Source organism: Odocoileus virginianus, chromosome 30 (assembly GCF_023699985.2).
Source record: "Odocoileus virginianus isolate 20LAN1187 ecotype Illinois chromosome 30, Ovbor_1.2, whole genome shotgun sequence".
NCBI classification, from domain to species: domain Eukaryota; kingdom Metazoa; phylum Chordata; class Mammalia; order Artiodactyla; family Cervidae; genus Odocoileus; species Odocoileus virginianus.
Window position 1 is genome coordinate 12012181 of NC_069703.1, and position 25377 is coordinate 12037557.

Below are 25377 nucleotides of genomic sequence, written 5' to 3' on the forward strand. Positions count from 1 at the left end.
CATCAAAGTACCCATGTGAAAGGAACAGACATTTGTGAGGAGTATGTTTACATGTCTTATATCTGCAGTAATCATTTTCTCCAAACCCAAACTTGCCATAAGTGCTTTGATAAGTTCAAGGATACTCATGGAACAATGGGTATATCTGAGATCCAAGTATTTGAAATCAGGCCTGAGCCCCAGAATCTATGCTCTCTGGCTGCTATATCTCTGCAGAGAATGAGGTCACACAAATGCATGGACATTTATGTCCAACATCAAAAGACAGCTAAAATCCAAAGTTAAAGTCACCCCAAGTGTCCATGAACAGAGAAACAGACAAACTGTGCTATATACATACAATGGAATACTGAGCAGAAATTACAGCATATCTGTGGCTCAGTATATGTTGGCACTTACCTGGTGGCTCAGTGATAAAGAACCCTCCTGCCAATGCAGGAGACTGGGTTTCGATCCCTGAGTCAGAAAGATCCCCTGGAGAAGGAAATGGCAATCCACTCCAGTAGTCTTGCTTGGATAATCCCATGGACAGAGAACCTGGCGGGCTACAATCCATGGGGTCTCAAAGAGCTGGACATGACTTAGCGACTAAATGACAACAACAAGAACTATCTTCTTGAAATGATTGAATGTCACACCCATAATGTTGGACAAAAGTAGTCAGACATGCAAAGAAGAGTGTAGTGTTTCATTTCTGTATGGCTTTTTTTTTTAAGCAAAAATACTCCAGGGTGTTGGAGTTCACAGATAGTGAATTGGATTCCCTGGAAGAGGAAGTCCATGAGAGGAAGGGGCAATGAGGAGTCTTCTAAATCCTGGGATTTTCTGTTTGGTCCTCTTTGCTCAGTCTCCAGGCGTGTATGACTCTCTGGGACCCTTTGGACTGTAGCCCGACAGGCTCCTCTGTCTGTGGGATTCTCCAGGCAAGAATGCTGGGGTGGGTTGTCATTTCCTCCCCCAGGGGATCTTCCCAACCCAGGGATCAAACCTGGGTCTCCTGTGTCTCTTGCATTGCAGGCAGATTCTTTACCCACTGAGCCATCAGGATAGCCCATTTAGTCCTCTATAGGCTGTTTACATTGTCAGATTTCACTTTGTGAAAATTCATCTAGCTATACACTTAGGATTTATGCACTTCTCTATGTATAAGTTACATGTCAATAGAAAGTTTACTTAAAAAGTAAAAATAAGCGACTTCCCTGGTGGTCCAGTGGCTGAGTCCACACTCTCAATGTAGAGGGCCTGGGTTTGATCCCTGGTAAGAGATCAAAGTTCCACATGTGGCAACTAAAGATCCCACGTGCCACAGCTAAGACCTGGCACAGCCAAATAAATAAATAACTATTTTTTTAAAGTAAAAATAAGAAGACAGCTAAGAAAGTGCTCTCCAAACATAGATGACTCAAGTACTACGCAGGGTTGACCCTCCCCATGCCCTCTGCAGGGGAGCAGAGGCCTTTGGATTTTTCAGAGACTCCAGGGAATAAGAACTCACCATCACAAGAAAGCCCTCATCTTATCATACTATTATGGTAAACAAGACATTTTTACCCTAAAAGAAGGGGAAAGCTCATGGCCTCCCTGAGATAAATACCCCTGAGTGCGTATCGTTTCAACTTCACCATAACCCAGTCACACAGAGCCAGGAATTCTTCCGAGGGAATGTCCGTGGCTCTAGTTAGATGAAAGTGAAAGTGAAGTCGCTCAGTCGTGTCCGACTCTCAGCGACCCCATGGATTGCAGCCTACCAGGCTCCTCCGTCCATGGGATTTTCCAGGCAAGAGTACTGGAGGGGGGTGCCGTTACCTTCTCCAACTACTTGCCAAATGTGTGGACAGCCTCACTGCCTAGAAGAGACTGTTGGCTAGGAGAAAACAACCTGGTTGGGAAACAGTGCATTCTGCAAACTGCCTCTGGGCACCCCTCAGATTTGACAGGGTGTTGTAAAAGCAGTATTACAGTTCTGCTGCCACAGTTAAGAAATGGAGCCTTATCATTTGGTCTGAACTTTCCTTAAGAAATGCACCAAAGGAAATGTGTCTGGGCATAATTGCATTTGGGGCACATGGAGCTCTGCTTTTCTCACCCACACTACTCCTCTGCCTGGAGTCCAGGACCTCCTCTGGAAGCTCACAAACATTGAAACAAAGCCCAGTGCTGACGCTGGGGCTTGGGGGGCAAGCTTCAATACAAAGACGGACAACCAGAAGAGGCAACCGACAAAACCCTGTCAATTAACATGAACATCTGGGAGAACGGAATGTCATTCCCCACTTTGGCTCTGCCCTCTCTTTAAATCCTACATAAATCATTCTTTCTTCCTGGGAAATGGCTATGGAACACTTTCTCCAGGTGGAGGCTAGAAAGGCTGATGGCTATGAGGGAAGACAGGATTTTCCTGCCTGTCTGGGCATGTATCCATGCTGCCCCAGTGAGAAACATCTTTATCAAGCCTGACATCATTCACCATGATCATAATCCTCTGGTTTCTGGCAAGAAAACACTAGATCTGTAATCTTTAGTTCTTCTAACCCTATCACTTACTTGCATTGTCATCCTCAGCTAATCATTTAAACTCTCTGGGCTGCAAATACTTTGCCAGCTGAAATTACCCTTATCTTTCTTCAAATACTCAAAGGAGCAAGATAGAGGATGCTTCTATATTGCTTGAAGCATTCACAAACTTAAGTGATTCTCTGAATGGGAAGGCCAGCCTTGCTTGCTGTGCTCTCCTTTTTCCATCTCCGTGTATAAGCCCTGCCCAGCTCCACCAAGAGGACTGATGGAGTTCTGCCTTCCACAAGAGGTGGGGTGGGGCACGTACTTCTCTGGGCTACAGAGAAGTTGGCTCACTCTCAATATCCTTTTGTTTTGTTTTTTTGTTTGTTTGTTTCTTTTTGTTTTGTTTTTGTTTTTTTTTTTAAGTTTTAGAGTGTAGATTTATTTAGGGCCATTTGCACATGTTCATAGAATAGTTCACCCCCACAAATGACAAGACAGCTCCCCTTCAGTGAGTCCCTAGCCTAAACATTGTCTGCTTTACTTATACATAGCAAGAGGATAACATTAAACACGGAAGCTTTCGATTTGTGGCACCAGATGATGGTCTACACGGGGCATCCTTCAAAAGCTACAATTAGGGATCCACCTAGCTTTTCAGCAATACAAGCCCGATTGAGGTCTTCTGGCCCATTTGCTTGACATTCGTGTTTTATGCCTTGGAACTTCTTTTTGATGGCATCCTTGGAGCTTGCGTAGATCATTTTACTCTTCAGAGGAGCTAGTTCTGGTGCCCACAGGAAAAACATCAACTCATCTTTTCTGGATTCCTTTGTTTCAAAGCTTGCATCATACAGAGCATAGTGACAATCTTTTTCAGGAAGCATCCCCACAAAATGCTTGAAAGGATCAGTTATGGTGACACCAACATCTCCCACCAAGATCTCTTTGCCTTCCTCCACGATGATGCACTTTTTGTCTGCACTGAGACAGAAGATGACAGCCTTCTTTCTTTTCTTGATTTCTTCTGGCGTGGAGCACTTCCGAACTTTCATGTCATAAAAAATGCGACATACTTCGTCGGCAACTTGCACTCCTGAGGCCATGTTCGCCGCAGCGGTCGCAGAGCGCGGAGAGGGAGGCGGCTGGCGCCGAGTCTCTATCCTTTTGTTTTGAATCAGCGGTCTCTGCCTTCTACCTGAGCTCCTGCCAGAGACTCTGACACTCTGGTATTTTACCACTTCTCGACTTAAAGAGACTTAAAAATTTTTCCAATTAGATAAATCTGATTTTTGAGGAAGTGATCATTGTTAAATCATGATAAAGAGACATTTTATCATGCTTTTCAGGGGGAAATTGTTGCAGCTGCTGACAATTTAGAGAGGAATATACTTTACAACTAATGTGTTAGACGTTAGAGTTCAAAGAAGTTCAATGAGAAGTAAGTAAAAGTATTGCTGAGATTACAATTTAAACAAAAGGGAAAGTACAGTTCAATTTCACCACCAAAGGGTGATTTTACGTGCACATTTTTTTTTTATTTTTCCATTTATTTTTATTAGTTGGAGGCTAATTACTTTACATCATTGCAGTGGTTTTTGTCATACATTGAAATGAATTAGCCATGGATTTACATGTACATGCACATTTTTAAGGGAACACTTCCATGGTTAAAAGTGAACTACACCTGTAGATCACATTCTTCCAGCACTTTCCAGTAATCCTAGCACAGTATGGAGAAAACAAATGCTTCTCTTAGTCAAGCATGTAGTCACATGTTTCCAGATGAGAGGCACAAAAAATGTTAAAGGTTTGGGAAATTGGATCTATGCAGAAAGACTAATGTAAAATATATCCTCAAGAAGAAGGAAGGGCTAGTAGGAAAACGGAGTTCTCAACCCTAATATGAAGGGATATGCACAACCAGTGTTTCTATGAATTAACTGAAGGCAAAAGCTTAAAATTCAGCATTCAAAAAGCTAAGATCATGGCATCGGGTCTCATCACTTCATGGCAAATAGATGGAGGAAAGTGGAAACAGTGATGGATTTTATTTTCTTGGGCTCCAAAATCACTGTGGATGGTGACTACCACCACAAAATTAAAAGACGCTTGCTCCTTGGAAGAAAAATCATGGCATCAGGTCTCATCACTTCATGGCAAATAGATGGAGGGAAAATGGAAACAGTGATGGATTTTATTTTCTTGGGCTCCAAAATCACTGTGGATGGTGACTACCACCACAAAATTAAAAGACACTTGCTCCTTGGAAGAAAAGCTATAACAAACCTAGAGAGTGTATTAAAAGGCAGAGACATCACTTTGCCAACAAAGGTCCATCTAGTCAAAGCTATGGTTTTTCCAATAGTCGTGTATGGAGGTGAGAGTTGGACACAAAGATGGCTGAGCACTGAAAAACTGATGCTTTCAAACTGTGGTATGGGAGAAGACTCTTGAGAATCCCTTGGACAACAAGGAGTCCTGAATATTCATTGGAAGAACTGATGCTGAAGCTGAAGCTCCAATAATTTGCCCATTTGATGCAAAGAGCCAACTCACTGGAAAAGACCCTGCTGCTAATAAAGATTGAGGGCAGGAGAAAAAGAGGGTGATAAAGAATGAAATGGTTGGATGGTATCACTGACTCAATGGACATGAGTTTGAGCAAACCCTGGGAGACAGTGAAGAATAGGGAAGCCTGGCATGCTTCAGTTCATGGGGCTGCAAAGAGTTGGACACAACTTAGTGACTGAACAACAACAAATGCATGGCTGTCCAAGAGCAACCAGATATACTTTGAATAGGTGTTTAAATCTTTGAGTATTTCAGCTAGAGGGCTACTCAGAACCATTTCTAACAATATCAAAAGAGGCTATGGGTCTGCCTGGAAACTTTAAGCAATGTTATACCTAGCCTTCTTTCAGGGTGAGTTTGCTTACCAACAGAGAGAAGACCAAAAAGACTTTGAGGACCCCTCGGAGTTGACATTTTAGAAACTTGACTGGCATTAAGCTCAATAAGATGGCATCAATCTGACCAGAAAATAGCAGTGACCTTCAACACAGCCTCCTCAATCACCATCCAGATGTTGTCATGGGCCTACATCATCTTCTCAAACCACAGGACTGCCCTGAACCTATCAGTTCCATAAAACAAGTTGTTTAGTATGACATTCCTATCACTGTAAATGATGTCACCTTTTCTACAGTCATTCCAGCTTGACCACAGAGTCATTCAGACTCATCTGTCTCCCTCACTCCTCACTGCTGGTCTGTCAACAATGCCTGTTGAGTCTTCCTTCTGTCTTTCTCATCTGATAACCATTCCTTCCTTTTCAGCCCCAGGGGCAACATCCTAGTTCAGGTGATCATCAAGACATGTCAGTGAGAAAATACTTAGATGTTCAATTTCTCTCTCCCAAATTTCAAGTTCTTCATCAGTGTTTCTCAAAGGGTGGCACAAAGATCACCTCCAAAATTACCAAGTTCAGTTCTGCTCAGTCACTCAGTCATGTCCGACTCTTTGTGACCCCATAGACTGCAGCACACTAGGCTTCCCTGCCTTTCACCAACTCCCATAGCTTATTCAAACTCATGTCCATTGAGTCAGTGATGCCATTCAATCATCTCATGCTCTGTCATCCCCTTCTCCTCCTACCTTCAATCTTTCCCAGCATCAGGGTCTTTTCAAATGAGTAAGTTCTTCGCATCAGGCGGCGAAAGTGTTAGAGTTTCAGCTTCAGCATCAGTCCTTCCAATGAATATTCAGGACTGATTTCCTTTAGGATGGACTGGTTGGATCTCCTTGCTGTCCAAGGGACTCTCAAGAGTCTTCTCCAGCACCACAGTTGAAAAGCATCAATTCTTTGGCACTCAGCCATCTTTATGGTCCTCAAAAACCTCAAAAAGCTTTTATGGCTCTCAAAAACTACAGCTTTGACTGAAAGACCTTTGCTGACAGAGGATTCTCGGACAACCAAGCCCCAGGCTTAACAACATTCCAAGTTTCACAAGACAAAACAAACACCATTAACACGAAACCATAGCTGCAATTTGCTCACAGATTGATGATGATACTACTTTACATCCTGGGATTATAAGCGGGAACCTCAAACTGCAATCTTTGAAGTCTCACCCACGGAGTGGATGGATTGCCTGGGACCTTTTTCCAACTGGGACTCCAGATGTGCTGTGACATGGGACTTCCCAGTGCTGTTTGAGTCTGGATGTTGGTCAAAACCCAATTTAGTGATGTATCCTCTGCTGTTTTCTATTTCTCTTTTCTTTCAATGTTAGTATATTGAAAGTAAGCTAGATAATTATGTGGCTTATTTTGTTAACAAATTCTTTGAATCTGAGGCGAAAGTGAAAACTTTCAGCAAAACATCAACCACACCTCCTCCCTCTATCCCAAAGTGTTATTCTTTTCTCCATCCAAATTTTAACCATACATGAAAGTCTGATGTTGCTTCCTCATGACCCCTTTTCCTGATCATTGTGGGTTGAACTGTGTCCCTCTAAAAGACGTACTGAAGTCCTAACACCTGGTGCCTGTGAATCACTGTTTTTGGAAATAAGGTCTTTGCAGATGTATTAATAATTAGCTAAGATGAGGTGATACTGGATTAGGGTGGGAACTAAATCCAGTGGATAGTGTCCTTATAAAGAGACCATGTAAAGATACAGGGATACATAGGGAGAAAAAGTTCATGTGAAAATAGACACAGAAATTGGAGTGGTGTACCCATCAAAAGCTAAGAAAGAGGAAAGCAAGGATTTTCCCCTGGAGTCTTCAGAGGGAACCCTGCAGCACCTTGACTTTGGACTGTAAAATGATGAGAGAATAAATTCATGCTATTTTTAATCACTAGTTTGTGATAATTGGTTATTGTAGCCCTAGGGAACTAATACACTGCTCCTAACCATGATCACCATCTTTGGCTCCTTGAGTCCCATAGTTCCTAAATTCTAAACAAATCCTTTGGCTTCTGTGGTAGCCGGCCTCCCACGTGGCCCACAGGGATGTCCACCTCATGGTATTGATGCTCTTGTGTGGCTCCCTCCCATGGTGATAGGACTGATATATATTTCCAAGAGTATATTATGGAAATGGTGTGTGGTTTCTGAGGCCAGGTCGTAAAAGTCACTGCAGCAACTTCCCTGCTCTCTTGGACACTTCCCTCTGGAAGAAGCAAGGGGCCATGTCATTATGCACTCAGGAAGCCCTGAGGAGACAGGCACATGGTAACAGTCCTCACAAACTCACCATTTATGAGAGCGAACAAACTTGGAAGCATATCCTCCAATCCCAGTCAAGCCTTCAGATGCCTGTAGCCCAGACTGGGATCTTGACTGAAACCTCATGAGAATCTTTGAACCAGAATTATCAAGATAATCTACTCCTGGATTCCAAACCCATGTAAACTATATGAGGTAACAAATATCTACTGTTCTAGCCTGCTAGGTGATGGGGTGACTTTATCAGCAACAATAGACAAATAATACAACTCTTACTCTCACACACTAGATCAATTGCTTGACTCTAAAGATAAAGATGTTTTGGGGAATATCTTTACTCCTCCTCAGGTCAGTTCAGTTCAGTCACTCAGTCATGTCCAACTCTTTGCAACCCCATGGACCATACCAGGCTTTTCCAGAGCTTGCTCAAACTCATATCCATCAAGCTGGTAATGCCATCCAACCATCTCATCCTGTCATTCCCCTTCTCCTCCTGCCTTCAATCTATCCCAGCCACAGCGTCTTTTCTAATGACTCAGTACTTTGCATCAGGTGGCCAAAATATTGGAGCTTCAGCTTCAGCATCAGTCCTTCCAAAGAATATTCAGGACTGGTTTTCTTTAGGATTGACAAGTTTGATCTCTTTGCAGTTCAAGGGACACTTAAGAGTCTTCTCCGACACCACAGCTCAAAAGCATCAGTTCTTTGGCTCTCAGCTTTCTTTATAGTCCAACTCTCACATCCATACATGACTACTGGAAAAATCGTAGCTTCGACTACACAGAACTTTATTGGAAAAATAATGTCTCTGCTTTTTAATATGCTGTCTAGGTTGGTCACAGCTTGTCTTCCAAGGAGCAAGCATCCTTTAATTTCAAAGTTGCAGTTACCATCTGCAGTGATTTTGGAGCCCCAAAAAATAAAGTCTCTCATTTTTTCCATTGTTTCCCCATCTATTTGCCATGAACCTATGGGACTGGATGCTATGACCTTAGTCTTTTTAATGTTGAGTTTTAAGCCAACTTTTTCAATCTCCTCTTTCACTTTCATCAAGAGACTCTTTCAGTTCCTCTTCCCGTTTCTGCCATAGGGTGGTGTCATCTGCGTATCTGAGGTTATTGATATTTCTCCCGGCAAACTTGATTCCAGCTTGTACTTCACCAACCTGGCATTTCACATGATGTACTCTGCATATAAGCTAAATAAGCAGGGTAACAATATATAGCCTCAACATACTCCTTTCCCAATTTGGAACTAGTCCATTGTTCCATCTCCATTTCTAACTGTTGCTTCTTGACCTGCATACAGGGTTCTCAGAAGGCAAGTAAGGTGTTCTGACATTCCCATCTCCTGAAGAATTTTCCACAGTTTGTTGCGATCCACATAGTCAAAGGCTTTAACGTAATCAATGAAGCAGAAGTAGATGTTTTTCTGGAATTCTCTTGCTTTTTCTATGATCCAATGGATGTTGGCGATTTGATCTCTGGTTCCTCTGCCTTTTCTAAAACCAGCTTGAACATCTGGAAGTTCACAGTTCATGTACTGTTGAAGCCTCGTTTGAAGAATTTTGAGCATTACTTTGCTAGTGTGTGATATGAGTGCAATTGTGCAGTAGTTTGAGCATTCTTTGACATTGCCCTTCTTTGGGATTGGAATGAAAACAGACCTTTTCCAGTTCTGTGGCCACTGCTGAGTTTTCCAAATTTGTTGGCATATTGAGTGTAGCACTTTCACAGCATCATCGTTTAGAATCTGAAACAGCTCTGCTGGGATTCCATCACCTCTACTATCTTTGTTTGTAGTGATGCTTCCTAAGGCCTACTTGACTTTGCACACCAAGATGTCTGGCTCTAGGTGAGTGATCACACCATCATGGTTATCTGGGTCATTAAGATCTTTTTTGTATAGTTCTGTGTATTCTTGCCACCTCTTCTTAATATCTTCTGCTTCTGTTAGGTACATACTATTTCTGTCCTTTATTGTGCCCATCTTTGCATAAAATGTTCCCTTGGTATCTCCTCTCCTCCTAGATTGCAATTGAGAGCAGGGATCATTTTCTGTATTTCTTTGCATTCTCAACCATGTCCAATAATTATACATATATAAATACAGATATATATATGAAAGTGAAAGTTTTAGTCACTCAGTCATGTTTGACTCTTTGTGACCCCCATGGACTGTAGCCCACCAGGCTCCACTATCCATGGAATTTTCCAGGCAAGAATACCGGAGTGAATTGCCATGCCCTTCTTCCTGACCCAGGGACCGAACCTTGGTCTTCCACATTGTAGGCAGATTCTTTACCATCGGAGCCATCAGGGATGGCTATATGTATATAGCCCTATACATATAGATATAGACATCTCACATTATATATATGTGTGTGTGTGTATGTGTGTGTGTGGATAGACATATGTGTGTGTGTGTATATATATATATATTTCACACACACACAATATGTTTGATAAAGTGGGCATACTGAATGAATAAAAGAACACTGTGTATCCCATTAGACAGGCTTTCAAAATATTGCACTGAACCGACTCTCATTTAAAGATCAAGTTTATGGACCTCCGTTGCAAGCAAATCACTTGAGGAAAGCTGCGTGTGAAGCCATTTTGAAGTCATTCTTTCTTGTCTCACCCAGTTGCCTGTCTCTCTGTTGTTGCTTGTTGGCTTCTGAAATGTAGGTCACCTCCAGTAGCATGACCTAATTAGGAGAGGTAATTTAACAAGAAAAATAAAATAAAAGAAATCCTCTGAGATGGCAGAATTGAAACAAAGAAAAGTGGTTCTTTCATTTTATGTTTTTGGCAGTAGCTTCCCTTCTAAAGTTATCCCCTTTCCACCCTCAAGCTACACGATTTGTAAAGCACAAAGAAGAAAGGAAGAAATGAGTTTGGGAGCAGCTGGAAATGATGAATTTATAATGATTGCAGAAGGAGTAAGAGTAAGCTTTACTTCACCAAGTGGCTCTGTGGGGCTGCTTCTTGGCAGCGCCGTGAGTGAGGCTTTGGAGGAAGAAGTATTGATGATGCTGATAGAAAGCATCATGCACTCTCAGGATGAGAAGAGACCTCATGGCTTGTCTTATCCAACCCCCCAGGAAATGCTGTGACACCTGTTGTGTTTGGAATACAATAAAATTTTGTATATACAGCATTTAAACAACAGTGTTTTTTTCTTCATACATTTGGCATACTTGTTTTAGAAAAGAGAAAAACGGTAAGTAAGCTAAGCAGATTTTTAAGGGTTCATTACAAAATTAACTTCTAGGGGATGTCATTGGGCCAGGTTGGATTCAGCCCATCTCCCTCACCTCTTCCTCTCAGAGGCATGATGCTGGGTTCCTGTAAAATGCCTAAGTGCTTTCTGAATCACCCCAGAAACACTTAACTACACTGATAATAATTGAATGCATTATTAATTCCTTTTTTGAAAACTGATATTCCATGCTTGTCATTAAATGATCCCATTGATCTATGTGTTGTTTAGTTGCTAAGTTGTGTCCAACTCTTTTGCGACCCCATGGAGTATAGCTTGCCAGGCTCCTCTGTCCATGGGATTTTCAGGCAAGAATACTGGAATGGGTTGCCATTTCCTTCTCCAGGAGATCTTCCCCACCCAGGGATCGAAACTGTGTCCCCTGAATTGGCAGGTGGATTCTTTACCACTTCCCTGATAAAGACTATATAAATTATAAATTATATTTATATCATATCATATAATATAATATATTATATATATATATATATATTATATATATATATATATGTATAAAACAGTATTACTTCCTTAGTGGCTCAGATGGTAAAGTGTCTGCCTGCAATGTGGGAGACCCAGGTTTGATCCCTGGGTTGGGAAGATCCCCTGGAGAAGGAAATGGCAACCCACTCCAGTACTCTTACCCGGAAAATCCCATGAATGGAAGGAGCCTAGCAGGCTACAGTCTATGGGACTGCAAAGAGTCGGACACAACTGAGGGACTTCACTAATACTGATTCTTTACCACTGACCTGATCTAACAAAATTCAAAAGCCTACTATGTGTATAACCTCCCTGATGGCTGACATTTATTAAGGTGAATACAGTTATATTATTCCCATTTTACAGAGGTACAGAAAGATTAGGCAACTTACTTAGACAGTGAATAAAAGGTTAAATCCAAGAAGCAAACCCAGGCAATCTGACTGCAGAGGCTGTGCTCTTAATTCCCTACATTACTTTAAATTAGCTATAAAACTATATTCTTCATGTACTTGGGGTCAATGGGCACTTACTGCACAGGCAATATATCTAGTTCTCTCTACAAGTACTTTCCTAATTGCAGGAAAGTACCCTAGTCATTTTCAGCCTTCAGGGGTAAGAACAGATAGCAAACACCTGACTTCAGCATTTGACCATAAAAAAGAATGAGGTACATTGTACAGCTTGGATGAACCTTAGAAACACTGTGCTAAATGAAAGAAGCCAATCACAGTAAACCATATACTATACTATTCCATTTAAATGAAACATCCAGAATAGGCAAAACTATTATAAAAAGTAGATTATTGGTTGCTTAGGGCTAGGGAAAGGGGGCACATAGTACAGGGACCAGCGGGTTAAAGATTGGGAGCAGTGATAGCCAAAGGATATGGAATTTCTTTTTGAAATCATGAAAATACTCTAACGCAGACTGCAGTGATATTTGTACATATCTGTGAATATACTATGAAAATGTACACTGATAAATTCTATGGATATGTAAAATAGATCTCTTGTATCTCCTGCATTGGCAGATGGATTCTTTACCACCAGTATCGCCTGGGAAGCCCTTAGATAAGAATGTGCATGTGCAAAGTCGCTCAGTGGTGTCCAACTCTCTGTGACCCTATGGACTGTAGCCCACCAGGCTCCTCTGTCCATGGGATTCTCCATACAAGAATATTGGAGTAGGTTGCCATGTTCTCCTCCAGGGGATATTCCTGAATCAGAGATCGAACCCATGTCTGTTATGTCTCCTGCATTGGCAGGTGAGTTCTTTACCACTAGCACCACCTGGGAAGCCCTCAAATATCCAATCAGTACTCCTCAAGATCATCAAATACAAGCAAAGTCCAAAAAACTGTCACAAACCGGGAGACTAAAGAGACACAACAGCTAAATGTAATGTGGTATCCTGGATGGGATTCTGGAACAGAAATGACAGAAAATGGGGAAAACTGAGAACATTTACAGAAAGTAGGCAAATCAAGGGGCTTCCCTGGTGGTTCAGATGGTAAAGAATCTGCCTGCAATATGGGAGGCCTGGGTTCAATCCCTGGGTTGGGAAGATCCCCTGGAGGAGGACATGGCAACCCACTCCAGTGTTATTGCCTGGAGAATCCCCATGGACGGACGAGCCTGGAGGCTACTGTCCATGGGGTCACAAAGAGTCGTACATGACTGAGCAACTAAACACAGCACAGGCAATTTCATTAATAGCGGTGTAATGTGCCAATGCTGGCTCTTTACTTGTAATCAGTATAATAATGTAAGAAGTTAGCAACAGGTTAGAAAATGCATGTGAGGTACATAGGAGCTCTCTGTACTATCTCTGTCATTTTTTGGTAAATCTAAAAATACTTTTAAAATAAAATATTTATTTAAATTTTTTAAAAAAAGAATTATTACCATAGATCAGTGGCTCTCAGCCTCTGTATTCTAGGAATTAGCTTAAGATGACCGAACTTACCATGACCCTTCTTTGCAGAGAAGCCAATGAAAAAATAATGCTTTTTGGGGGGAAGAATGCAGCTGGGAAGGACAGGGGGATGAGCCATCACACTGCTAGACATCCTTAAAAAAGAAGTAGGGGACTTCCCTGGAGGTCCACTGGCTAGGGTTCTGCATTTCCACTGCAGAGGGCACAGGTTTGATCCCCAATCAGAGAACTAAGATCCCACATGCTGTGCGGTGTGGCTATTTTTAAAAAAAAAGAGAGAGAGAATTAGAAAACTTCTACTTCACATAGAAAAATGTGCAAAGGTAGACAGCTAATCAGGGTGGCCAGACAAATTATCTACAACTACTAGACGGTTCAAGGAGAATAACTTGAAAAGAGGGAGGGGAAGAGATGACAGGTGAAGGGGACCAGGTATGAATGTTGGATAGGATCTCCCCAAGAAGATCTCTGTGCAGGAAGGCTAAAGGCAGAAGGAAAGCACAGAACCCTCGATGTTCCTCCCCAGGTTTCTAATTGTTACTTTGCTCTCCACTAGACACTTCTTCACAAGTGTCCACTCCTCACAAAGCGGTGAGGGGAGGCAGGTGGCCACAGACATCTTTTCTTCTGATATTTCCCATTGAGCTAGTGTCCCTGCCGGTCATACCTACTTTGGGAAATATTTTAGGACACAGCCTTACAGGAATATCTTACAAATGTGGACTCCATTGCCAAAACAAGTCAATGTACAGATTATAGGACTCTAATAAAAAGTAACGAGACAAGAATCTAATCAGAATATAGACAGAAAACTACTTGAAAGACACTTAGACGTTTGATGTAAATCGTGCCCCAAGTCAGGAGCTAGGGATGAGAGATAAAAGCACTCAGTACTGACCACTGAGAAACACCCTGTCAGGGTGAATGTGTATGTGAAGTAGAGTGAGGGAGGTGTGGTCTGGAAGAAAGATTTAAAAAGAAAGAAAGAAAAAGGTGGTGGGGGGGGGGGGGAAGCACAATACAGTGCCAAAAGGCTAATAATGCAGATCTGAGACAACTTCTTGTCTCTGTTGCAAAAACTCAGGTCACAAAATAAATCCCCCCCCCCCCCCCCACGCCGACATGAGTGCAGAATGAACTGGAAACATGGGAAGCAATAATCTTCCCATGTGAATACCCATTGAGTGTTTACTGTTCACCTGTCAGAGCCATGCTAGGAACTTGACACTCATCATGTCATCTAATCTCACAGCTCTTCGGGGAAGTACATTTTTAATCTCCGTTTTCCTAATTGTGAAATTACAACGTAAAGAGGTTAAGTGACTTGCCCAAGGACACTCAGATATGAAATAATTGAAGTTTTCTCAACATCCACATGTTTAAATGCTGCACAACACTGCCTGGGCAGTGAATGAATCCTAAAATAAACAGACTCTTTCCTTGTTTTAAAATAAAGCTTTGCATAGGAATGAAAGGGGAAAAAAAAATAAGACCTAAGTCCTCCATCCTTAAATCCATTCTTAAAACAGAGTCAGCCTCAGCTGATAAAGGAAAACAGAAACGGGAGGGGAAAAAAAGAATGGTAAGTGCATAAGTAAGCCACACTCCAGGGAGACCCAACTCCCCTGCAAGAGGACAGAGGAAGCAGCCTTCACTCCGAGTTAGCACTTCCTGTGCCAGATATTGATCCGGTGAGACAGTGACACAGCAGAATGAATTAAGAAGTGTGTACTCAGAGCCACTATTGCCTCAGAATAACATACGCACCGAGCTAGAGTGCATTTTACGGTGGGGGTGTGTGTACATAGAAACAGTTTCCCAGAGATCATGAAAGAGGGGAGAGATGCCTGTTGAACAATTGCAAGGTGTCAGCACAGTCTGTCTGTCTCTTAGAGCTGGAGATCGAGACTCCTTTGGGCAGAAGTTCTTTAGCTGCATCACTGCATGGATCCAGTTAGAGACATATACGAATGCTCCAGTTCTGAACATACTATGCACATGCGTGCTAAGTTGCTTCAGTCATGTCTGACTTCAGTCTGTGACCCCATGGACTGTAGCCTGCCAGGCTCCTCTGTCAGTGGGGTTTTCCAGGCAAGAATACTAGAGTGGATTGCAGTGCCCTTCTCCAGGGAATCTCCTGATCCAGGTATCCAACCTGTGCTTCTTCTATCTCCTGCACTGGCAGGCAGGTTCTTTACAACTAGCGTCACCTAGGAAGTTCTGTATTATACACAGTATGTATTAACAGAAACAGATCCTCTTATAGGAACCTATGGAATTGTCTTGGCCACATTTCTGGCTCCAGAAAGTATTACAGTCAAAGCAGGAGTAAGTGTGGCACCTGAGACACATCCCAAGAACTGTCTTTCAGTTTGGTATCACCCAGATATTTGGGGATAACAGGGCCTCTTTCTGCTGGCATATTCAACTTACCCAGACTCGGAATCTTGCCATCTTATCCCACTCTCCCCATTCTAAGATCAAAATTGGCTCTCCTATTTGTCACTTTTGCCATTTTTAATTTGGCTCCATATAACTTAATCTGAATATATGAATTTTAAGAAATTATATATGAGGTGTGAATATCTTTGCATAGATGGAATCCACTTGAAGAATCCTTTTGTAAAGTCACAGTTGCTTACATTTGCCAAAAAGAGCTTCATGATAGATTTTCTTTCTTGAGTCCTCCCTAGCATATCCATTATGTACTCTGAATCAGGAAAATATGACTTTGAAGAAGCACATGTAAATTGTGAGCCATGCCTTTATGGAGGTAGGATATGGAGAGAAGTTGTGCGATTGGAGGCTTTTTAGGGAAGACATTATCTGGGTATCTAGTTATTGCTGTGGATCATAATTCATACTGACAGTCCTCAGCTTAAACCAATTGCTAATGCTGAGTTCAGTGTTCAGTGGGGAAAGTATCGAATATTAGTGCTGGAGAGAAAACTAGAAAACATTTTGTCTGTTCCTCTCACTTTATAGATGAGGAATCCAAAATTCAAACTGTTCATAGCTTACTTCAGATCATATGACACTTCAAGTTTGGTAAATATCCCAAACTTTAGAAACATTCTAACATCACAAATATTATTAACCTTGGGCTTAGCATATACAGCCCAATCTACTGAGGACTTCAAGTGGTTATAGCAATTTTCTCTTATTCTCAGCTACAGTCATGAAGGAAATCAAATATTGTTGCCCAGAAAAAAGTTAGGGTGATAGGTGTTGCTACAGGTTTTGGGGAGGCTGAAGTTTATAAAATGTAGAAGCCCCTCTGAAAAAAATAATGCTAAACTACAAGTTCAAAATTAGGTACCTAAAAGCCCGTTTAAATTTAGAATGAAGAAACAAAATACACATAATTTTTCAAAATTAATGCATAAATATCACATACATCACAAATAGAAAAAAGTAACATTTTTAATAACTTCATGACATGCCTCTATGAAAACTATTTTTGGCTGCTTACTCTTTGATAATTTCTTCACATGACAATAATTTTGCTATATTTTATCCCATAGAGGAAATAGAAAGATAAACCAGTTTTTCCTCTAGCATGATTGGTCAAAATTGGCCTTTTATTATTAATAGTTTAGAAAACCTTCAGTTCCAGAAGTCATTGTTGGTATTGTCATATAAACTGTTAGCATGGTTGTCAAATTTGGGAAAATCGTCATCAAGTTTCTTTCATATATATGAGATTTAGGATTTGGAAGAACTTTCCACAGACTGGCTTCTGACTCTGCATGTCTGAAATATTTTTACTCACTGTATACATATGTACATCCAGCCTCAGGCCTCTTATTGGGATACTCTCAGAAACACCCTTAACCCAGGCTGGAGGGAATCTGAATTTACAGGCTACACTCTGTTCCTCCTCTTTTTCTGTCCTTCTACACAGGGCAAGGCGTCTATGGGGTCAAATTGACATGTATACTCAATGCCCTCAGATGGAGGAAAATCTGTCTGCAATGCAGGAGAACTAGGTTCGATCCCTGGGTTGGGAAGATCCTCTGGAGAAGGGAATGGCTACTCACTCCAGTATTCTTAAGTGGAGAAGTCCATGAACAGAGGAGGCGGGAGGGCTACAGCGCACGGGGTCACAAAGAGCCAGACACAGCTGAGCGACTAACATTTTCACTTTCACTTTTCACTCAAAGCCAATGCTTGCCACTTCTTGATTTTGCTCCAGGTATATGGGATCCTAGGATTGCTTGTTCAGACACCACCTGCCCTCTTCCTCTGTCTGTCCTCCCAAGAGCCAACTTTACCCCACTGTAAACATTCCCAGGACAACCTCATTGCCACGGACAGAGCTCATGCAAATGAGGGACTCTAAGCCTTAAACTTCACCAGAGTTGTGGCAAATCTACCTCTACACATCACCCAGCTTTTCTGTGATGGTGCCTATCTATCTTGGCCCCAAACCAATGTGGAAGCTACTCTACCCCCCAGAAGTAGTCTATACAAATTTCACTACCGTCTCAGCATGGCGACCATGCAGGGGAAGCAGATAGAAAAGGTTCAAAAAGATAGAACTGTACATGGCTCTGAACACTGAAATCTTCCTGGATAATAATTATGTGACAGCAGACATCTTGCCTGTCTACCCTCCTGTAGTGCCAGGGCGCCATCTTGGCATCCCTCTGAGGGCACCCCATTGCCATGTGGTGCCTCCACTGTTCCCATCTGGCAGAAACTGGGGAACTTTTCCTTAAACCTGACCCTTTCCCAGTCTCTTTCTCCTCCTTAACCCGATAAGATAACACATCAGGTAGAAATCCCTCCTCAGCCCCTCAACAACTCATGATATTGGTAAAGTGGGCCCTCTGACCATGGTGAATGGGTGGCACACTTCCATTCACGGCTTCTCTCTTAACTCAGTTGGTAAAGAATCTGCCTGTGATGGAGGAGACCCTGGTTCGATTCCTGGGTTGGGAAGATCCGCTGGAGAAGAGATAGGCTACCCACTCCAGTATTCCTGGGCTTCCCTGGTGGCTCAGCTGGTAAAGAATCTGCCTGCAACATGGGAGACCTGGGTTTGACCCCTGGGTTGGAAGATCCCCTGGAGAAGAGAAAGGCTACCCATTCCAGTATCCTGGCCGGGAGAATTCCATGAACCAAGTCCATGGGGTCGCAAAGAGTCAGACACAACTGAGCAACTTTCACTTTCACCTCCATTTGCGTCATCAATTATGCTTTAAAGCGAGGGAGGGAAAGGAGCCTGGCATAGCAGTGATCAAAGAGGGTCATCTACCCTCATGAAGTAAAAAGACCTTTTAGAACAGAGCTGATCCTCTGGGGGGGAACTCCCCTGCACCAAGCATTGGTTGCCCAAGCAGACACCCTCTTGCTTTCTTTCCCTTCCATCCTTCGGCCCCTGTGACCATGCTCCCCCCACCACTACCCCATCTGCTCAGGGGACACCCCTCTGATGAACAGGGTGAATCCTCCTTACGGAACAAGCTGGGCAACCCCAGGTGAACTGGCAAAGGGGTCTAATGCTTATTCCAGCTTTTATTGCTTGGCGTCTCTCACACGTCATGCTCTTCATGCCTTCAGGACCTCTAGCGCTTTCCCCTGACCCTCTGAGGCCCAGCTTATGGGTACTGTTTTTCGCATTCAGGTATATGATATTACTAGCACCCCCTGCCTTAAGACGTGTCTTTAAACAGACAACAAAGTCTTAAGGAAAACGTTCAAAGTCAACAGCTTTAATAAAACGTCTCAAACACATTTAGAAAAATCTTAAAATAGATTACTGCATTTAATCATCAGAACCCCCTGTAATGGAAAGAAAGACAGACACCAAGGTTTTGGGGGTAATGTAGCCAGGTCAAGGGGAGAGCCTTGGGAGTGGGCTGGGTGTCTTACTGACAAGGTCAGAAGAGCAGGGCTGGGAACAAGCCGTGGCTGGCCTGGATTCTATCTAGCTGGTTCCTCTCTCCACACACACACACAGCACAGCACAGATGCCTTTGGGGGTTCTTGTGGAGGGGGGGATACTGACATCTAGCCCACGCCCAAGCCTCGCATTTTGCATTCCCTGCACTGTGAGGGGCAGCCGAGGGTATGCAGGGGGTTGGGAGGGGCATCTAGAAGGAGAAGGACAAATTTAAAAGGAAAGATTTACGAGTCCATGAAGATGTTTCTCCCAGACTCCTGAGTGCAGGAGTATGACTTATTTATTTTATTTTCATTTGTAACCAAAACCTTCCCCTGACTCCCATTGGCCCCAGCTGAGAAGGGAGAGAGGGCCGGCCCGTCAGGCGTTGATCACCGGGCCAACGGGAGACAGTGTGGCGTGATGCTGACGCAGCCCACTGACAAGCGGGCGAGAGGCCCAGGGGAGCCGCTCTGAGCCGAGCAGCCAGAGCCAGGCAGGTAGGGAGCTGACAGCTGGGGAATTGCTAAGAGGCGCCGGGCTGGTGGGGGCAGGCTGGTGAAACAGCGACTCAGAGAAGGTGTGATTCTGCGATGCGCAGACACTGTTGTTTATCAGCTTTCCTGGGCGTCTTCTCCGCGTCCTCTGCTCCACCAAGCTCATCTCGTTTAGAATTTCCTCTCTCCCTTCCCCCACCTACGTGATTACCAGTCAGTCCCCATAATCTCTTTTCTGTAACTGTCTCCCCGACTGCTTTTGCGAGAAGAAAGGGAGCAGATTAATACGCATTAGTAACATCAAAATGTCACTTAGTGGTCAGCTCAGAAAGGACAGTCTCTGCTGGCCTCAAGGCAAACTACTGGACTGAGAGCTGCAAAGTCAGAAGAAAGAATGGGCTGGGAACTAAGGGGTGTCCACACTGGGGACTCACGATGCAAAGGCACAGGGCTCGTGAGTTAGCAAAGGCTTGAGGACTGCCTGGTCCACAGTTCTGGAGGGAGGCATCCTAGGGAAAGAGAAGCTTTGTCCCCAAGCTGGCATTCTCTTTTAGGGAAATAGAAGTTGAGATGGAAAGGGGAGCCAAGCTTCAAGCCTTTGGATAAGTCCTGAATTCTCTTCAGGACAGTGACCCCAACACTGGCAGTTCCCTGCCCATTTACTGAGGATCACAGAGTCCCTTGCAAAGGCCCCCCGTGTAGGAAAATCCATCATCCTTTTCATACAAAAATAGCAAACAAAAATTAAACAGAACTATATTAATCAGGTTGCATTTACCCTATCTTGCCTGTGACTTTTCTTGATGATGTTCAAAACAATGTGAAACCCATGTTGACACCTGTCTTGTCACTGAATATAATCAGCCAGTTCTCTTACACTAGACAGGGCAATATCATAATCTTCACTTATGTAATTTATCAGGACAGACACTCCCTATCTGATGCCTGGATTACTCAGACTGATTTGAACCACAGATGATTCTCGAGGTCACATGCTCCCTGCTCCCAAGGACCTGTAGGTCTCTGCCTCTCCACCTCATTACTGGATAAGAGGTTACATCATTCCCAGTCTATAGATGGAACAATAAAGGCTTGTTTGGGTGGAAGTGACTCCATGAGTCTGCCTTTTCACCTACTGTATTGGAAGGTATGCCATTGGAGATATAATTCTGCATTACCAGAGGGCTTCATAGCTGAGTCATCATTATGAAACTTGCTTCACTCCATCAAAAGTCAGAGCCTCAGAGCTTGCCTTCTAGTCCAGACTCTGACACCTGCTCAGGTAGAAGTCTATAGGCCCAAAAGTCAGAAGGTTTGAGAATTACCACTTAGCAGTCATGTTAATCATATCACTTAAAATCTTCCTGTGGCTTCCTACTGCCCTATGATAAGTCATAACCCGTATTCAGAACTCTGTATGCTCTGGCTGTTGCCCATCTTTCTGACCCTATTCCACACTTCTCTCCCTCTCACACTTTACTTCCAGCTGCACCAGACTTCTTTCTGTCTCTGAAGTCACTAGGCATGTTTATACCTCACTGTCTTCATACCTTTGTTCCTTCTGCCTGTGTTGTCCTAAAAGGAACCTAATCATTTGGCTCTCAACAAATACTGGATTACTCGATGGGCAAATTAAGCATAAGTATAGGACAACAATAAAGCAATGGGACCCCAAAAAAAGGTTATATGGGGCAAATAATTTGAAATTTGATATGGTTTTTGATCTTCCCTGGTTACTCACATGATAAAGAATGTACCTGCAATGCAGAAGTCCTGGGATCAATTCCCTGGGTCAAGAAGATCCCCTGGAGAAGGGAATGGCAACCCACTCTAGTATTCTTGCCTAGAGAATTCCATGAACAGAGAAGCCTGATGACCTATAGTCCATGGGGTAGCAAAGAGACAGACCTGACTGAGTGATGAACATTTTCATGTCAGTCATCCTGGGAAAGATAAGAATCTTTCATTTGTCCATTAATTCATTCATTTAACAGACATTAATGGTACTTACATGCCATCTGTCTCCTCAAACTTAAAATTTAAATTCCGTGAAGACAGACGCCTAGTCTGTCTTAGACTCCATCAGCATACAGAATGTGCTTGAGAAATGTCTGTTAAATAAATAAGTGAATTAATGAACAAATAAATGAATGTAATCTCAGACTAATCACTTAAACTTTCTGAGCCTCAGTTTTCTCATCTTATGACTAACACTAACATACTTGTCTGCTTCAAAGTGTGGAGAGAGTCTGAAATAAATGTGTATGAGACCCAACAGAGCCTGAGGCAGGGATTAAGTATTGGTGCTTTATTTAGAAGGTACAATCCTAGAGCATCCAGATTGAAGGCAAAAGGAAACAAGACCAAAAAAGAAAGAAAGAAAGAAAACAGGAAGAAATGAAAAGATGATGAGTTACTGCGTTGACCAATGCTTCATGTGAAGCCACAAAGTGTCTCCACCAGTTATTTGACAGGTATATTCACAGGATTACGTGAGATATCTATGGAGAAACTAGACCTTGAGGCAACCCATCAAGGAAAGATGAAGCATGATGAATACTCACCCACTGAAAAACTTACTGCCCCATACTTCCAGACTGCCCCATCCCTCCACCCCTTGAAAGCACCCAGAAAGTCTACTCCTATGTCCTTTTGAAAGAGCATAGTCTGAAAGTTTGTCCAAGTCTGAAAATCTCTGGAAGAGACAAAGTCTCCAGGCCTGTGGAAGACTGACCACAGGGGTGAAACCCCACAGCTTCAGGAAGAGCGGCTCCTCAGAACGAGGAGCTGAGAGTCCAGGCCAGGAGGTGAGTGAGGATGAGAGAATCCAGTGAGGGTGAAAAGATACACATAAGCTATTTCTGATAAAGTATCTGAAAGCAGTTCGAACGCTATAAAGTCCCAAACAACGACAAATGTTGCTGTCTTATTGGTCTTTACCAAAAAAAAAATCAAGTGTTTTCAACTCATAGTCGGTGCACTTGTGTAAGTTTGATAAGCTTTCAATCAGACTGTGCAAATGAAAAGAAGTCTCTCCTGTTTGCGTTGCTATTGTTGAAACATCCCTCTCTGAAATAAGCCACCTTATCGCCTCATAAAAAATTCTTCTGTCCAAAATAGAAACATAAATGTGTTCTGTTAAAGTGGGCATTTTTCTTGTTATGTTTAGTTTCTATTCATGAAAGAAAACACAGCAAACATGAGCAATTCATATGGGAGATACTTTTCAAGTAAACCTTTTGCCTCATGATTCTTCCTCCATCACTCCTTTCTTGTAACAGTAGCTTCCTTGAGCCTGTTCTTACGTTTGTACATTGTCTACACTGTGATCAACTTTAACAGACCTCCAAAATGCCAGTAAATGTTAATAGCAGAGAGCCCATAGAATGGTTAGACTGGAAAGATTTCCTAACCTGAAATGCCTCCATTAGCAGTTACATAATTTGCTGACATGTGGCCCCCTCATCAGATTTTATCTACAAATCCAAAGCCTTTACTATTTAGGGTCAGCTTGAATTGAGGAGCCCCATGTGTTTTGGATTTTCATTTCATTCCAGAGTCCAGTAAAATGAAATGCCTGGCACAGAGTAAGATGCATGCCCATGGACATGCACCTGCATATGTTATTCATTGAGTAAGTGATTGAATGAATGAATGCTGTCAGTTTACAGTAGAAATTTAAAACATTAAAAGTATAGCTTCTAGAACCAACATGTCTGGGTTCAAATCCCAGCTTTATCATCAAACAGTGACAATGGAAAGTTTGCTTAACCTCTCACGCCATCTGCCTTCACTGGTTCAACCAGACCCAGGTTTACATGTGTTTAAATACACAGTAAAGCCTGTCCTTAAAAATTTGTGTAGCCAAAGGGAATCTCATACTGGTCATGGCATTTATGTTACTTTGTGATACACTGTTTTTAAATGTGGTGCTGTCAACTGATTTAAGTATTTTATTGGACAATTTTACTGTTCTGGTGCCCCGAAGCTTTTTAAAGCAGGAACTAGTTTTTTAAATCAAATAGATAAATGTAAAGTCGTTGCACTTGAAATAACAGCCGTACAAGCAGTAGGGTCAGAATTTCCACTCTGACTGTTTAATTATTTCCCTGAAGATTTTCCTAAAATTTAGGGGAAAAGCAATGGGGAACAGGTGACTGAACTTTACTACCAACCTCCTAAGCCCTTTACCCGGTGTCCCCTAGACCCCCGAGTCCACGTCCCTGAAGTTATTGCCAGGATCCAGGACACATGGGAATTTGCTCATCCTCCAGGGGAGAGGTAGTCTGACCTCAGCTATTTCTCAAGTCCCTTTGACATCCAGTCGTGTCTCCCCCATCACTGATGGAATAATGATAATGAGTCATCATTTTAGACTATTCTTGCAAACTGTTGCTTGTGTCTATTTTGTAAGCTGCAAATCACCTTACTTTTAGTACAAAGGAGCTCTCTACTGTCCAAAATATAAAATGTTTTCTTATAGAAACACTGAAATTAAAGAACTTTAAAAAGTTAGCATCACTAGTAGTAGAATATCCTAACCTTCCATGCTTCCTGCTGTGATGCAGTATGGATCACTTTTGAAGAGCTCTTGACAACCTGAATTAAACTAAGCCTTTGACCTAACTTCCAATTTACAAGAAGTATAGGGAATAGAGGGGAAAATTAAATAACATCACAATAGAACAATAAGAAAAATTCAGAATTTGGGAAGTTCTACAAGATAACTGGCCTAGCCTCTCAAAAAGTAATGTCATGGGGAAAAGGGGGGTGGGATCAGTTTCAGATTAAAAGAGACTAGAAACACCAAATGCAATTAGTTGACAAAATGGAAAGGAACCAGGATTTGTTTCCATTGACAAAGCCAGCATTATTCGCGGTTTCTATGTCTTCCATGAGTCATAATATTCAAAGTTATTTCAATCACAAGTATATAAGGTCAACAGCGGTGCTATCCTCATACTGAGCCTGTCCTTGGGTATTATAACAAAACAGGGCACAAGTGTACATGAAACTGTCTCCGGGCCAGAGTGAAACTAAAAACCAGGATCCAAACAACTCAATAGCTGAATATATTTTGAATTGTTCTTGTTTGGAGGATTTATTTCCCTGGAAAACACTTCAGGCTGCCACTTTCTATAAAGCACTGTTCTACTAGTAAAAATGAATTCTTGCATTGCAAGAACTCAGCATGAAATCTCATCTAAGCCTTTCTTCTGAGACATCAAGAGAGTATTTTATTCATTTATTTAAAATCTAAAAAGAAAACCATGGACATTCATCCCATCCATGTTTTCATTCCTCCTTTTATTCTTTGGATTTATTAAATTCCCACTGGATAGGAAGCACTTCTAGTACTTAGGTGAGAGCAGACAGCATAACCAAGATTCATCAGATTCTTGCTTCTTAGAAGTTACACTCTAGTAGGAGAGTGAAGGCAGGTTAATAAGGAATAGTGAACAATGAAGAATCGGGGTGTGGGGAACCTACCTTAGATATTGTGGTCCAGAAAGTCCTCCTGAGAAGGTAAACTTGGAATTAAGACTGTTGATCACAGTTACCCATATGGAG

General features: G+C 42.4%; 1 long non-coding RNA gene and 1 pseudogene across 3 annotated transcripts in view; both read right to left on the reverse strand.

Annotated features, from left to right (window-relative positions):
• The window catches only part of LOC139032134 (uncharacterized), a 162006-nt gene that overhangs the window by 15363 nt on the left and 121266 nt on the right, over positions 1-25377 (reverse strand). For 2 of the 3 annotated variants that reach the window (XR_011484659.1, XR_011484658.1), the window contains one exon: positions 10293-10446. The exons of the other annotated variant lie outside the window; for it this stretch is intronic. This is a non-coding gene — a long non-coding RNA (uncharacterized lncRNA). Of the gene's footprint in view, positions 1-10292; positions 10447-25377 lie in introns of those variants that run through there. 3 annotated transcript variants of the gene reach the window in all.
• Positions 3007-3674, reverse strand: LOC110150824 (destrin pseudogene; annotated as a pseudogene).